This window comes from Macaca fascicularis, chromosome 8 (genome assembly GCF_037993035.2).
Source record: "Macaca fascicularis isolate 582-1 chromosome 8, T2T-MFA8v1.1".
In the NCBI taxonomy this organism is placed as follows: domain Eukaryota; kingdom Metazoa; phylum Chordata; class Mammalia; order Primates; family Cercopithecidae; genus Macaca; species Macaca fascicularis.
Genome location: NC_088382.1, coordinates 7551463 through 7569251, shown reverse-complemented (window position 1 = coordinate 7569251; position 17789 = coordinate 7551463).

The following is a 17789-nucleotide window of genomic DNA, read 5'->3' as shown; positions in this document are numbered from 1 at the left end:
GGACGCAGTGGCTCACACTTGGAATCCCAGCACTTTGGGAGGCCGAGGAGGGTGGTGGATCACCTGAGGTCAGGAGTTCAAGACCAGCCTGGCCAACTTGGTGAAATCCCATCTCTACTAAAAATACAAAAATTAGCAGGGCATGGTGGTGCACGCTGGTAATCCCAGCTACTTGGGGAGGCTGAGGCAGGATAATTGCTTGAAGCAGGGAGGCAGAGGTTGCCGTGAGCGGAGGTCGTGCCATGGCACTCCAGCCTGGCAGCAGTGCAAACTCTGACACACAATGAAGAAACAAACAAAAGTAATAGTATCATATAGCATAAAATATTTAACACTTTAGTTGTCCCAAAAGAGCTTTTTGAACAAATGATCTTACAAAAAAGTTGAGAGTGAAGAAAAGCGTAATAATTGCCTCTACGTTTGAGTAAACAAGGTTTGCTTGGAAAAAGTTAAGGACGAATATCTCTCAGATTACACTAATCCAGGTCACATAATAAACCACACTTAGTGTAGCAATATAATACAATTTCCATCATCTCACGCATATTTCATTTTATATTTGGCCCCAAAACACTAGTGCACCAAATATAGAAAAAGAAAATGCATTTGGTAACTTTAAAAAAATTGGTTTTACCATTTTTTGTGTTATTTGTTTTTTTAAAGCTACTTTATTGAGATAAAATTCACATGACGTAAATTCGCTCATTTAAATTGCAGAATTCAGTGGTGTTTAGTGTATTCACAGATATGTACAGCAATAACCACAGTCAAATTAATGTTCATCATTTCATAAAGAACCCCAGGGCTTTCCATTCCTTCCTTCCTCTGTTCCCATCCCTCTACCTCTGAGCAACCACTAAGCTGTTTTCTGTCCCCACAGATCTGCCTATTCTGGATATTTCATATAAATAGAATCATGTAATGCATGGTCTTTTGAGTCTGGCTTCTTCCACTTCCCCATGAGCGTTTGTGTGGACATATGCTTTCATAGTTTTTGGGTACATACCTAGGAGTGGAATTCCTAGTTTACAGGGTAATTCTATGTTTAACTTATTAAGGAATCCCTAAAACTGTTTCCCCCACAGACTGCCCCATTTTATACCCCCAACAGCAGTAAATTTCTCCACATCCTGGAGAACTTCTGTCTATTATCTGCCTTTTTGATTCTAGAAAACCCTGGTGGATAAGAACTGGTATTTCATTGTGGTTTTGATTTGAATTTCTCTAATTAATAATGATGTCAAGAGTTTTTTCATGTGCTTATTGACCATCTATATATCTTCTCTAGGGAAATGTCTAAAGGGATCCTTTCCCCTTTTTAAATTTGTTTATTTAGCTTTAAGTGTTTAGTCATAAGAGGTGTGAGTATATTCTGGATACATGTCTTCCACGAGATACGTGATTTGTAAGTATTTTCTCTCATTCTGTGAGTTGCCTTTTTCACTTTCTTGATAGTGTCACTGGAAACACAAAAGATTTTAATTTTGATAATATCCAATTACCTGGTTTTCCTTTTGTTGTTCATGCTTTTGATATTCTATCTAAGAATCCATTGTCAAACAGAGGTTATGAAGGCTTGTCGCTATGTTGCCTTATAAAAGTTTTATGCTTTTAGATTTTACATTTAGATTTCTAACCCATTTTGAATTAGTTTTTAAATGCAGTGTGAGGTAGGGTCCAATCATTCTGATGAATGTGGCCATCTAGTTTACCCCACCATTTGTTGAAAAGAATTTTCTTTACTCCATTGAATGGTCTGGGCACCATTGCAGAAAATCAGTTAACAACCATAGACACATTTTTATTTCTGAACTCTCAATTCTATTCCACTGATCTATGTCTATATTTACAGCAGGACCACCCTGTCATGATTACTGCTTCTTCGTAGGATGTTTTGAAAACAGGAAGGTTTTCTTCTTTTTCAAGATGATTTAGCTATTCTGGGATCCTTGCTATTCCATATAAATTACAGAATCACCTAGTCAGTTTCTACAAAGATGTCATTAGCGATTCTGAAATAGATTGAGCTGAATCTGTAGACCAGTTTGGGGAGCACTGACATCTCACATTAAGCCTTACAATCCATGAGCATAAGATCTCTTTCCAGTTATTGAGATATTCTTAAAAACTTTTCAACTTTTTGTGGTTTGGGGAGTATAAGTTTTGCACATTTTTGCTAATTCAACTACTAGCTATTTTCCTTTTGATGCTATTTGTAAAAGGAGATTTTAGCTTCATTTTTGAAAAGTTTATTATGAAAGAAAAAATGCAATTGATTTTTGTGCACTGGCCTATTTTTCAACCATGCTAAACTCCCTTATTACTTCTAATAGTTTTTTAATAAATTGTTTTTGATTTTCTACATATAAAAGATTATGTTTTTGAAAACAGAGATTATTTTACCTCTTTTTTTCTAACCTGGATGTCATTTAATTTTTTCTTCTTGCCTGATTGCCCTAGAACCTCCAGCACAATGTTGAGTAGAAGTGGCGACTTCAGATATCCTTGGCTGGTTTCTGAGCTCAGTAGGAAAGCTTTTTTTTTTTAATTATTTATTTATTTATTTATTTATTTATTTATTTATTTATTTTTTAACCATCAAGTATGATGTTAATTGCAGGTTTGTCATAGATGTCCCTGGTGCCAAAAAAGTTGGGGACTGCTGCCTTAACAGATGGAAAGAGCTCCCGTGTAAACCCAGTGTGTGTTTTCAGGCCTAATAGTGTCTCATATTTCACTAACTGTATTCTTATTTCTTCATCTTTTTTCTCTGTTCTCTGGACTGTGTAATCTTTTATCTATCAGTGTACATATTTTCTAATTCTTGGTTCTGCCAGTTTAAGTATACTATTGAGCAGTCGTTAATAACATTTACATTTCAATTATTCTACTCCTCAGTTCCAGAATTTCATGTGCTTCTCTGTAACTTCACTTTATTATATTCTGCCTTTGAAAAGATATTGTCATCAGTTTCCTTTAATTATGTAATAATGACTTCTTTTAGTTCTTTAGTCACATTTACCATTAATACTTATTTTTTTCTATTAAGTTCTTTATATACTTAGATATTTACCTTTATTACATGTATGGTTTACAAATATTTTCTCTCTCTTGCTAGGTTGTGTTTTTGCTCAGTTAATTGTTTCCTTTGCCAAGCTGATGTTTTACAGTTAAATGAACTCCAACTTGTTTAATTTGCTTTTATTACCTCTGCCTTTAATGTAATATCCAAGAAATAATCTCCCAGTTCAATGTTAGGAAGCTTTATCCCTATGCTTTCTTCTAGTAAGTTTTATGATTTCAAGACTTATATTTAGGTCTTCAATTCATTCAGAGATGATTTTTACATACGGTGTGAGATAAGGGTACAAATGTAGATATACATCGAATTATCAGGTTGTGTACTTTCAACAGACATAATTTCTAATTGTCACTCCTCTCAATACAGTTGGGAATAAAAAAACTTTTTTAATCTTATTCAGACCAACTCTTCAGCTAGTATCCCACTGAGCTTATTTCCCTGATACCCTGATGAGGCCATTGTCCTCTCCACACTAGCAGCGGCAGGAGACTATGCCTTCCAGAACCTCAAAAACCTCCTTCACGAGGGTGGAAATGCCCCGGAATTCTGCAATAAATTACTCTCTACACTAATCGGGTCTGTCTCTGGCCTCAGGGTCTAGACCACCAGAGAACAGCAGGGCTCATCTTCAGAAAATAAGATGCATTTATTCCCTGAACTTATTGAATAAGAGCACTGTTCCTTTTCTTTTTGGATATTAAGAAGGAAATGTTCCAGCAGATGAGACACAGGAAATTATATCATGGTCCTAATCATCCCTTTTGGCTTGGACCCAGAACAGACACTCAATAAACAGACTTGCTATGATGAAAGCTGGGAGAACAGAGAAGCATCAAAGGGATCTTGATGGCAAAGGCAGTCCTTCCCTTCCCCAATCATATGCTCCACCTCCTCTCACTGCAGCATCTGTCCTAGGCCTTCTCCCAACAGAGCTATAAATCCAGGCTGGCTCCTCACTCCCCACACATCCACTCCTGCTCTCACTCCTCCAGGTCACCCCAGCCATGAGGACCCTCACCCTCCTCACTGCCATTCTCCTGGTGCCCCTCCAGGCTCTGGCTTGAGCCACTCCAGGCAAGAGCTGACTAGGCTACAGCCCAGGAGCAACCTGGACAGACGAGCAGGACTTTGCCATCTCCTTCACAGGGGACACAAGCTCAGGTTTTAGAGCTTCAGGTGAGAGCCACCAGCATTGCAGAGCTAGGAGTCTAGAGAGGAAAAACCAGGCACCTCTAGAATCAGACTCAACAGCTGGCTCTTTCTCTTAGGTGATCACCTCCCCAGGCCTCAGTTTCCTCGTGTGTATACTGAAAAGACAGAATCAGATGATATTCAATGGACAGTGATCCTCCAAAGATATTTGATTCTGTGAAAAGTCAGTGAAATTTAGTAATCTTATGCTATGTGGAAACATACTGGGGAGTCTCTCTGGAATCAAGGTTGAGAACCCACTTGGAAAGAAGCATATTTCTTTTTGTTCGTTAGAGGAGCTTCACAAATGGGAACGGACCTAAGGGTGTATTCAACTGTGTGTGTGAAGAAGCAGCATCACAAAAAAGTGAGCAAATGAGAATAAGCCTCTAACCCTGCCTGTGAGCAGCACTGCTCTATACGTTGATTCCTACCGATTGAGCCGGTCTTGCTGCTGCTGTGATGTGGCCACCGTGGTGAATGCAATCAGCCCAGTAGCTACCCGCACAGGGATTCTCCTTATCAACCACCTCTGACCCCAGTCCTGATGCCTGATGCTTTCTCTGTGTCTCTAGGCTCAGCGAGGGGCTTGGTCTGCTATTGCAGAATATCAGGCTGTCATTTTTCCAAACACCACTATGTGACTGCACCAATAGTGGGATCTGCTGTCTTTTCTGCTGCCTCTGAACATGGAGCACAGAGGAAAATGTGTTCATCGTTTGCTTTGAGATCTAGAGAACATTTATTACTCCTTTACCTTGTCTTCAATTTTCTTTTCTTATTCCAAATAAAGTCTTTGTGGCAAGTTCTCCGTGTTTGTACCTGCTTGCTGTTTAATGGACCTCTTAGTCAAGACTCTTTGGGATGCAAGTACCAGAATCCTAAATTCAGCTTTTTAGGCAAAATACAACTCCAAATTCTAAGAACATCAAGGACAAACATTGGCTTCAGACACAAATTGATTTACAAGCACAAATTATGTGGCCGATTTCTCCTTCTACTTCTCAGTCTTTTCACTCTGCCTCATTGCTATTGAATTCACTCAAAGGTAACTCCCATGTGTTAGGAAACACAATCATTGCCAGCTTCCAGTTTACAAAATCATATCATCGCTACTTCTTAGGAAAAAAAAAAAACACCCATGTTCTTTCCTGAAGTGTTGGAGCTTCATTGAACAGACCCAGATCACACCTCTGGCTTTGAAGACCTGGGGTTGTCACAGCTCTATTGAAAAACATTTAATTGAGATTGGAATGGACAGCTAAGAAAGCTGTAATGGGATGGGTGTTGTGGCTCATGCCTGTCATCCCAGCATCAAAGAAATGGTTTCAGACCAGGAGCAGTGGCTCATGCCTGTAATCCCAGAACTTTGGGAGGCCGAGGCAGGTGGATCACCTGAGGTCAGGAGTTCAAGACCAGCCTGGCCAACATGGTGAAACATCGTCTTTACTAAAAGCATAAAAATTAGCCGAGAGTGGTGACACGTGCCTGTAATCCCAGCTACTTGGGAGGCTGAGGCAGGAGAATCACTTGAACCTGGGAAATGGAGGTTGCTGTGAGCCAAGAGCATGCCATTGCACTCCAGCCTGGGTGACAAGAGCGAAACTCCATCAAAAACAACAACAACAAAAAAACCTGTAATGAGTACAAAAAAAAGCATAGGAGCACCTCACTGCAACAGACTCATCACCAATATTTTCCACCCATGCCAGGGAAAATCAAGATTTTCATATTCATAAAGTTGTCTTTATACAAACAAAATGCAGATTCCTCAACTGTATTCTGAAAAATGCACCCTTGAGACAGGAGAATAGGGAAGTAGGGTAATCAAGGGTTAAGGGATAAGGAAAAGAAAACCAGATGCAGCCAGTTCCAGGCAAGATTAGGCAGCACACCAAATTCTTTTAGCTTAATAAAAACCTTAAATGGGGGGCTTCTGAGCCATTTGCTTGAACCAGTCCCCACTCTGTGTAGTGTCAATAAATCTGTACTTTTGTTACTGCGTTCTCATGTTGCTTTGGTTTGTCTTTCGTTGCTTCGTTCTTTTGTTGTTTTGTTTGTACGTTTTGTTGAATTATTTGTTCAATGCACTAAGAATCTGGGCAACTCACAGTCAAGACCTTCCATCTGGTAACACTCTCTTGGGTTCCCTTCAAACTGCTGAGGACCTGATTCTACCGGAAAATACAGTTTTAAAGGGGCACCGAGAAAACAGAAGTGAGGGAAAAGCTATCCAAGTAATCTGCGTCCCTGCTGGTGCTGCAGGGCACTGAGCTTCTGATACCCAGAACGTCCTGCACATCAGCGAGTGAGTAGGAAACCACGTCTGGAGAAAGGGAATGAACCAGGAGCTCAACGCCCACTGAGATGCTCAGAGCATTTGCCGGGAAGGACACAGCGCCTTGTTTTTTCCTAGAAAGCTGTTTGCTCTGTGTTCTTTAGCCCATCTTTGCAGGTGGGCTCAGTTCCTCTCTCTGTGGAATGCTTAGTCTTCCTCCAAGCATGGTATCTGGGCTCCAATGCCACCAGTCCTCTTAGCACATGTGGACTGCTAAAAAAAAAATTTTAAATGCCATGAACCAAGTTACTCTAATATTGCCTGGAAGGTCACCCTCACTACCTCTCAGCGCTCTGTCCTGCTGGACAACAGTGACCCTTCATCTTCTTTGTTCCAACCCTCCACACCCTAACTACTGCCACCACTCGGAATCGCCTGTGGAGGCTGAGAAATCCAAATCAAGGTGGTAGCAGAATCAGCCTCTAGTGAGGACCAGCTTTTTGGTTCATATGCAATATCTTCTCACTGTGTCTTCATCTAGTGGAAGGAATGAACGAGCTCTCTGGGACCTCTTCTACAGGGACACTCATTCCATTCATGGGGACCCCACCGTCCTGACCTGCTCACTTCCAAAAAGGCCCCTTCTTTTAATGCTATCATCTTACGGTCTAAGACTTCAACATATGAATTTCAGAGGAAAAATGTATCAGGCCACAGCACCATCCAACACAGAGAAAGTGAAAGACACCAGTTCACTAGGGCCTAATCCCAGAAAACAGCATGGCGTCTAGTTGCATGTAGTCTGTCGGTCAAAATGTCACCCGTCCTAGACCCAACATGAGAGAACAGAACCTTCCTTTCTATGAAAAAGAGTACAAGGATTTAGGGGTCATATTTTAAAGCAGCTCAAGGAAGCTATTTCCTTATGGTTTATTGTAAAATAAACCTGCTGCAGACGCCAACACCAGACACATAGACAGCTAGTGAGAGGCGGCTGGGAAAGGCAGGAAAAGGCAGGGGACTCGGAGCTCCTGCCTGTCCCAGCTGGATCTGCAGGCACAGAAGTAGCTGTGTGGCACAGGCAGCACCAGGACCCTCCCTGCAGGACAAGGGACAAAGGGCTTAGGGGAGGGACAGGGCGACTCACTCTGAGGAGCTGGGAGGTGGAGGGTACTCCTCAGAGCTCACCTCCATGTATCTCTGACCCACGCTAACACACATGCTATGTTCCGTGACTACCCTCTCCTACCGGGTCAAAATCATAACCCCCGGGCCCTGCCCAAGGTCCACACACACTGTGGCTGCTGGGGCCACCGGACACCATAGCGTGTGTGAGAATATGCATGCTGCTCCTGGAAGCCTCAGTCCTCTCACACCTACAGTCCCACCCACAGCTTCTCCAGAATGTTGGCCCCAGCCTGATGATGTCAAGGTTTTTATTGAGTCTAGACTCACTTCAATATTCCCTAAAATTCAAATGCATGTGTCTGAAAAAACAGCTTAAATTGTGTCTACATATAGTGTCTACAGTGTGGACACTAATTGGCTACACTGGCCACAATCAGTGGAAAAATCAGGCTGGGGTTGGGGGCTATGGATCAACATGGAAGTGAAAGTACTGTAAAAAAGTTTTAGATGTAACACCTTTTTTGTTTAAACCACAGAATTCTGCCAAGGTTCTGGTGCAGCCAAAAGAGAAAAGTGAAAAGGACCACAGAGAAGAATCCCTCTGTTCTAACTTGAGTGTTACAGTTTGAGGATCACCTGGGGAAGGATGGAGACAATGCCTGGGTGTGACCTCAGCACAGATGAGAGCCTGCTGGGGCTCTGGGCTACCGAGACCTGACCACAGTCTATGGAGGAGGCAAGGATGGGAGCATGGCCACGAGGCAGACAGAGTAGCGTCCCAGCAGGTGGTTTCCAGTCCTGCAGCCAAGAATGGGAGGGAAGGAGAGCACAAGACGGGGTTGGAGCAGAGAAGGCCACCCCTCCAGTGACAGCAGCCATCAGTGACTCTGAGCCAGCTGGACGGTCTCTGTTCTCCCTGAGCTCCCAAAATCGCTCTGGGTGCTGCATGAAAAGCCACCGCCTGGGCCAAACCACACATCTGCGGCAGGGCTGCTGCACCCACTCTCCCTCTTCCTGGACAGTGCCCAGGTTTCTGCAGGACACACTCATGGCCCCTCCAGCACTGTTGTAAAGATTCTGGGCATCAATTGGTCCTCAGTGGGCTGACAAAGTCCCTTTGCAGTTAAAAACCAAATCCTCACCACTAGTGTGCCAGCCACTTTGCGGCAGGCCTTCCATGTACTGGGACATCATGTCTTTGGAGACAGCTATACCCCACTTGTCCATTCTGCTGAGGCCCACCAATATCATCACTCAGAAGCCCTTCGCATCCATTGGGGCCACAGCAGGATACAGTCTGTAGCTGACCCAGCAGGTGATCTCTCCAGGCCATGCCTGGGTCCCAGGTTCTGAGTTTCACGGGGAGGCCCTCACTACCGCCCATCACAATTCTCAGAGCCTCTGGACAAAGCACACTAGTCCTGGCTATGGGCTTCCACACGTGTAGTCTTCCAGGGAAGGTAACTCCTTATGCCTTGGGTGGAGCAGGTGTTCTCTTTTCGTGGCATTTCTTCACTTTCTCCTTTAGAAACACACGTATCATTGATTCAGATGCAGGCTCCCCCTTCAGGGCATCACAACACTGGGGTGGGTTAAGGGAGTCTCATTTAGTTCATCATCTCCAAGCCACCAGCCTCCTCAAGCAGCACAGTGGTCTCCAAAAGTCATGGTTATTAATGTCTCTGGATGTGCTACGGACACCCAAGGCACCAAGGTCCTTCCAAGGGCCATCACTGTTTTAATTCTCAACTCCATGGCCACCATCGCCTCATCACAGTTGGGCTAGACCCACTGTGCTGCCCACCATGGTGATCACAGAAGACTTAGCTTCTTTTTCCCTTAGAGATAACACCATTTACATGTTCTCCAATAATGAGACCTCCCCACACCATCACAGGACATCCACCATCTCAACATCAAACATTTACTGAACAATGAATTGTGGATGGATAGTAAACTATGATCTTCTGAGGACTGACGCCCCAGGCCCACTGGCACCCAGCAGGGCCACGAGGCTTTTGCTAAACCACACCTCTCCATTTGACAGGCAACTTGTGGCACAAGCTCCCATTTTTACCGGGTTTAAAGGTTAGCTAATATTTCCCACTTATTCCTCCTGGCAGGAAGTAGGGATTATTGCTCCAGAACCCACCGAGGGTGCAGTCAGAGGCAGTAAATGAGGAGAAGAAGCCTTCAAATTAGAGACAACAACTACATCAGGCAAAGACCATATGGAAGTGCCATCACCAAACGTGGCCATGGGGGAGAAAGGCTCCAAGGAAAAGTGGGTGTGAGCTGACCCCATAATCTGTGTCAATATGGAAGCACTGGGAAGAAGCCCTGAGTGACAAGATGTCAGTGTTCTCCATGATTGGCCTTGTGTGGTATCTCATGTACACGTGGCTTGTGGGGTAGCTGTTAAACCCAGGCCTTGCAGTCTACAGAGCTGCTGGGAACAGGACAGCCCTAGTCAGAATTTGTACCCCAGGCTGGAAAACTGGGGAATTCCAGTTTGGATGGTCTCGATCTCTTGACCTCATGATCCACCCGCCTCACCCTCCCAAAGTGTTGGGATTATAGGTGTGAGCCACCGTGCCCGGCCAGCATCATTCTCAAAGTAACCAAGAACTATGGCATTTTATTCATAATAAAGACGTGCTAAAGTTATGTGAACTACATGAGCTCCTCCAACCCCAAGTCAAAATCTTAGAATCCATGCTAGGCTTTACTCACATCTCTTCGTTCTGCTGCTGATGGTCACATAATGAAGTGACAAAGTAAACTGTTATTTACACGGTATAGAATATTAGCAGTCACACCTGCCACAGACAGCTCACCACCATTATACATTATACATCTCCAATGAGTCCTGCCCTTGGGTGTTAGATCCAAACAAGACGAAGACAGGAACCAGCTCAGCCCTCTGCCTAGGCAGCCATGAGCGGGTGGTGGGCATATGAACACTGGACTCGAATTGGAAAGACCTCAGAGGCCATTTAAAATGACACACTGTATAGCTGACACGTGTGTGACAAGAACAGAGCTAAGAACTTCAACGCCCTTACCCTTTTTATTCCTCAGACAATCCTGTAAGGTAGGTGCTATTGTTATATAATAACTGTTACCCTTATTCCTCTTTAGAAAATGTGGAAACTGAGGCACAGAGAAGTTATGCCACTTACTCAGTGTCTCAGAGTCAGCACACGGGTGACATAGGATGCCCGCACAGCTGTGCTCTTGTAATTGGTGTCCAGCAGCCTCTGAACAAGTGAGGAAGGTTCATCCAATAGTGCAAAACTGGGCTGTAGGTGCCCACAAGGAGGAGCCGGAGGTGCTCATGGTCTTGAAGGCCCCTATCTCTCCATCTCCCATCTGCTTGCCTGTTACCAGCAATAAATATGGGCATGTCTAAGCATCATTTGTCCCCTGGAATATCCTGGAATACAAAACCTCTAGTATACAACCAGATTCTGTTGCTATCTTATTTTCTTCCAGGCCAATTCCCTTGCACCCTACTTTCTTAACACAGTTAAGTTAATTCCTATGTTAAATAATTAACTCATCCATCAGGGGAGTACATGCCTTCTAAGAGTCAATGTCCATATTATGGGTGGAAATCCTCTTTTTGTCCTGGCCCTGAGTGACCTGGACAAGTAGACCTTTCTACCCTGAGGTCCAGCTCCTCAGGGTAGAAAGTACAGCATTGACATCTCTATGAAAATGACCAGGACAATAGAAACAAAAAGGTAAGAAAAACAAGTAAAGAAAAAAATAAGGGAAAGAAAAGGGGAGACTACATGGCCCAAATACATTGAGTTTACTATGAAAACGCATTTTTGGAGATAGAGAGAAGATAAAGCACAAGGTAAAGAGACTGAATTGTTCATTTCCAGGTTTTCAAATGGAATCTTGCCCTGATCTGGGTCTCAATTAACAAAGCACAAGGACAGCTGAGCCTGTAGCGGGTGTCGCTGAGGATACAGGTCCCAGAGTGATGCCCAGTGGCAACAGGTGGGTCTGCAACTGCAGGTGCCCCTCACCTGGTGACCTTGAGGAACATGGAGCAGCGTATTGGGCACAGTGCTGGGTTTCAGGGTACAGGAAATCAGATCAGAGCAGCCCAGAGGAGGACTGTGTCTGCTCACGGAAAACATACCTCACAGATCCTATTAGAGCAGAATAAAGAGATCATAACTGGCCACCTGTCGGTCATTTAAGATCTCATTCTTCCTTTCATGTTTTCTGTCATTTCTATCACACAGTCCCGCTCCCTGCACACAGGCACTCAGACTCAGAGACATGCACATGCACACGTACAACACATACATCCCCAGTTTCCACCTCCCAACACACTCCCCTCACCACACGTGCATACATACATGTAAACATACAAGCATACGCACAGGTGCACACACACCCTGAAGTGCAGACTCCAAACTCTAATAGATCTGGTTTAGCCTCTGAGGCCAAAGCTGCTCAGACTGACATGCACAGGCCGTAAAAACAAATTTTTGCACCCAAAACCTCTTGGAGAGAGTCTATGGCCCACAATTTAGAGTTGAAAGATAGAGGCCATGAGAGGTGAAGTCATTCACTAATGATCCCACAGTTAGTTGACGACACCACTGAGACCACAGCTCCCAACAGACAGCACATTGGCCTGCTGTCTTACCCGAGGCCCATAATGCAGTTTTCATTCCTGCAAAGGGGACACCTACATCTGGGTCCTCTGTCCCAGGTAGCTCCAAGGCTAGGACCTGGTGCGCTTTCTCCAAGAGGCTCCAGAGAAGGACAAGGGTCCTCAGTGCTGTGAACCTCCTATAAATGAATGTCTCTCAAGGGACCGAAGGAGTTTGAGGACCAAGGGATGTGAAAAGACCCCAGTTCTTTGCTATCTGTAGGAAGCAGCATCCCAGGGCAATGAGCCAGCCCAAACCCGTGTGGCTGTGGGATAGCGGCATCCTTTGGGTTGATAGTTCAGACCTTTGACGGTTCTCCAATCCAGGGCTGCACTGAAATACCTGCTCTTCATGTTCATGAAGGCCCCTATCACTCTTCCTGTCTCCCATCTGCTTGAGTGTTACCAGTAATAAACACACTTCGAAGCATTATTTGTTCCCTGGAATATCCTGGAATACAAAACCTCTATTATAAAACCAGATTCTGTTGCTAGCTTAAGTGTTTTCTTTCAGGCCAATTTCCTTGCCCTCTACTTTTTAGCACAGTTAAATTAATTTTTATGTTAAATAATTAAATCATCGATCGGGGGCACATGCCTTCTAAGAGTGAATGTCCATATTATGGATGCAAATCCTGTTTTTATGCCAGCCCTGAGTATAGGAGAGGGAAGATTAGACTCAGAATAAAGGACAAGAAAAACTGTTTTTCAGGTTTTATTTTAAATGACAGCAGGTTTGAAGTCAAGAGGACAATAGATAATGGGCACCTTGCTACAGTTAAAGAAACAAAGGAACGGGAAAGCCATTTTATCTAAATAATTATTTATAAACACATTAGGAAACTAAAAATATTTTCCATAATGTCAGTGGAGTTTTCTCATCTTCCTTTCTTTCTCTTTCTTTCTTTCTTTCTTTTCTTTCTTTCTTTCTTTCATTTCTTTCTTTCATTTCTTTCTTTCTCTCTCTCTCTTCCTTCCTTCCTTCCTTCTTTCCCACCCTCTCTCCCTCCCTCCTTCCTTCCTTCCTTCCTTCTTTCCTTCCTTCCTTTCTTTTTGACAGAGTCTTGCTCTGTTGCCCAGGCTGGAATGCTGTGGTGCAATCTCAGCTCACTGCAACCTCTGCCTTCCAGGTTCAAGTGATTCTCGTGTCTCAGCCTCCAGAGTAGCTGGGACTATAGGCACCCGCTGCCACATCCAGCTAATTTTGGTATTTTTAGTAGAGACGGAGTTTTATCATGTTGGCAAGGCTGTTCTCAACCTCCTAACTTCAAATCATCTGCCCACCTTGGCCTCCCAAAGTGTTGGGATTACAGGCATGAGCCACTGCGCCCAGCCCAGGGGAGTTCTCTAGAAATACTTCTGCCAGAAATAATAAGAAACTTGATTGGCAACAGAGTTGTATCCAAGGCTGAGCAATGGGCTGCCGACGGAGGCCTGGTCCTGGGAAGATGGGCCACTGGGCATCTTCTGGCTTGGCCAGTGCTCAGCTCGGCTGTCTGAGCATACCACGGTACCTGGACAGTGGTTTTTAACCCACCCATTTCTCTTTCCAGATTTTCTGCTCACCCAGTTAATTTCGGGGTCAGAGAAGGATGAAGAGAGACTGAAGATATCAATTTCTACAATTCATAAGGACTCTGGGTGATCAAACACATGACAGAATTCATGGAGAAAGGTTAGAACCAGAATAAAAATGTTCCAAATTGTTTCTTCAGTCATTTCTAGAGATTCAGAGAGACAATGCCAGAGAGATGTAGGCTAGGAAGCAATCATGGAATGCTATCTGCAAACTCAGAAATGTCCAGTGAGAAACAGAGCAGCAGTACAAATACAGATGGTTTAAAACCTGGTGCGAAATGGCCACCAGGGTAAAACAAGGGCCATGAAAGCTGGAATCACCGATACAGGAAATTAGTCCCTCCCAGTCTCCCTGTTAATTCATGAATTCAAATTGATATTATAGATATTACAGATCTGATTGAGATCCTCTCATTTTCATAAGGTAGAATAAGTGGGAGATACACTCTATTAGTTTCTCTGCAAAGAAAGAAAAAATGGATTAACTCTCTACTCCACTGGGACCCAGGTCTGACCCCAGAGAGTCATCCAGAGAGTACCAGGGACCATCTTTGGAAAACAAGAGGCATTTGATCCCCACATTTATTGAATGAAAGCACTGTTGCTTTTCTTGTCAGAATATATAAAAGTAAACACTCAAGCAGAAGGGAAACAGGATAGTAATGTCCTTATCATCATTAACAGCTTGGATCAAGAAGAGGCACTAAACACACAGACTCACTCTGTGATGAAAGCCGGGAGAAAGAGGAGCATCAAAGGGATCTTGAGGATGAAGGCAGCCCCTTCCCCTCCCAATCACATACCCACCTCCTCTCACTGCAGCTTCTGTCTCAGTCCTTCTCCCAGCAGAGCTATAAATCCAGGCTCACTCCTCACTCTCCACACATCCACACCTGCTCTCCCTCCTCCAGGTGACCCCAGCCATGAGGACCCTCACCATCCTTGCTGCCATTCTCCTGTTCTCCCTGCAGGCCCAGGCTGAGTCACTCCAGGAAAGAGCTGATGAGGCTGCAACCCAGGAGCAGCCTGGGGAAGACGACCAGGACTTTGCTGTCTCCTTTGAAGAAAATGGACTCTCTACTCTTAGAGCCTCAGGTAGGAGACATCAATCTTGCAGATCTGCAAAATCTAGAACAACAGGATTGGAGACAGGCTCTGGTATCAAGTGTGGAAAAGTCTACCTCACTTGAGTGACTTTACTTGATCTTCCTGGACCTTGATTTTCTCATCTCTAAATTAATCAGTGAGAACGGAACACATCTAAAAGATTTTCTTTCTTCTAAGACTTTTAGTTTCAAGATATTTCTGTGAAATTTGTTACTTTTAAGATAGAAAGAGCTACACTGACTAGTTATTTGCAGGTCTAAATGGGTAGACTTAGTTATAGAGAGAATATTTTACTTTGTCCATTGGTAAAGCTTTTAGAACCTATGGAGGAACCTATGGGTGTGTTTCAGTGTAGGCTAATAGACTTGATTAAATCTTTCTACAATACATACTTAGATCCAAACATCATACTGTGTCTCATACATATACACAATTATTATTTGTCAATTAAAATAAGTACATAAGTAAAATGTTTAGAGAAAAAAAAGGGAGAGAGAATGAAGAATTTGAATTTGGAAGGTCTTCAAAGACTCCTTGAGCACCAAAGTACTTGAGTCCATGACATGAGCATGCACAATGCAGCATCTCAGAAATGGATGCAGGTGCGTTAGGGAGCCTTGTTAGGACATGCAGATCATACATGGAGGTCAAGATTAGGGGTATGGATTAAGCAGAATGAAGAGTAGGTAACCCCGGAGTTGAGAGGTATATTGTTTTACCAGGGAGCAGGCAATAAACATGTCCTGAATAGACTCGGATCGGGAAAGAACTATGATCTTGCATGACTAACACATAGCTACTATAATTTCTTGTCATTTGTGACAAAGACATGAATTTTCTCCATTCTAACATGACTGATACAGTGTCTCTTGTTTAGACTATCTCAGATAGTCTGGCTCTGCCTGTCCTTTTCCCCACCTCCCTCGCTGTGCCTGATTCTCTCTTCTTTCCACAGGTTCTCAGGCGAGATTCAGATGCCGTTGCCAAATCGGCCTTTGTTCCCCGCGTGAGTCCCACTCCGGGAGGTGCTTTTTATTTGGCAAAGTCGGAAGACGCTGCTGTCGCCGAGCCTCCTAGATAAAACCAAAACAGTGCAAGATTGAATCCAAGGTCCTGTAAAAGAAAAAACACTGCACTCTGTGTACCTTGTGTCTTTCTAAATTTTTCTCTCCAAAATAAAGTTCAAGCATTCAGCTTAGTGTGTTTGACCTTTTAAATTTTCTTTTCTTTTTCCTTTTTTTCCCTTTTGCTTTTTTATATGGTGGATTGTACGGTTCCTTTGTATAGACAATTCTGATCCACATTAAGTTAACTGGTCTTTGCATTCCAATAATGCACTATTCGAGCATCATAGAGCAATAACGAAATAGCAAAAATGAATACAATTGGGTTTGTTGCTGTTGTTCTTGTTTGAGACAGTGTCTCACTTAGCCACCTGAGCTAGAATCCAATGGTGCAATCTCTGCTCACTGCAGCCTTAACCTCCTGTGCTCGAATGATCCTCCCACCTCAGCCTCTTGAGTAGCTGGGACTACAGGCATGTGCCACCACACCCTGCTAATATTTTGTACTTTTTGGAGAGACAGGGTTTCACCATGTTGCCCAGATTGGTCTGGAACTCCTGAGCTTAAGTGATCTGCCCTCCTCAGCCTCCCATAGTGCTAGGATTTCATGCTTGAGCCACCATGCCTGACAGGATATAAGTGTTAATTGGAATAGTTTGAAACTTAAAAGTTCAGTGCATTCCTAATGATACTCAAACCATAGAACTTTACAATGAGAGGCAAAAAGTGGTTGTTGGCTCAAAGGAAAGATAGATCTGATGTGCTCTATTCACTTGTCCTTTAATTTTAAAAAGTGGGAAAGCATTGCTGTACATAATTTTTGAAATTTTTAGCAGATGTGTTAAATACATATGCTCTACATTAAGCTTTATTTCACTCTACTTTGGTAAGTGATATATAACTGTATCAACAAGATAGAATAAAATAAAGTTTAACAAGGAAAAAGTTAAAACTGTGCCAAAAACAGGAAAGACTGACGAGCATCAGTGATTCAATTAATAACCAGATAGAAGAAGAGCTCAGAAGCTGGTGACCATAGAGGATGAGGCCCAATAACCAACGAGACAAATGGTCCTTTACTGGTCCCCAAAAGCTTAATTAGACCAATGTTTAATGAAGGAGTAGGTCTCAATTCTCCATCCCTTCAAGCATATGAATCCTACTCATTATAATAAAGCTATACTCATTTTAATAAAATGCTAGTGAGAAAATATATGTTAATATGTTTTTAATTATGCCAATGAACCAAGTCAATAATCCTAATGATAAGACAATTGGCCATACACTTACGGCTGTGCAAAAACTTAAGAACAACATATTTGTGAGAAAGGCAAGTTTCTAGAATTAAAATTTATATAAAAGACAGGGACTGAACAGTGCCATGATATGACAAAACAAAACACAAACAAACATTTTTATTACAACAACAAAAAAAAGTCTCAACCTGATAATAAATAACAAGTAGCCTGACTTTGATTCATCTTAGACACATACAAAGCACTGTTTCCTGATCGAGGATCAGCTGTTTGACCCTAGACTTGCAACCTCATTTACTAATCTGGGGTCTCAGAAGATCACGAAAATCATAGGAAGGAATAATATCAAAACAAATAAGAAAAGATATCAAATCCATGATATGGGCCCTTCTATATCACTTTTGGTATAATGAATGAATAAGCTTGG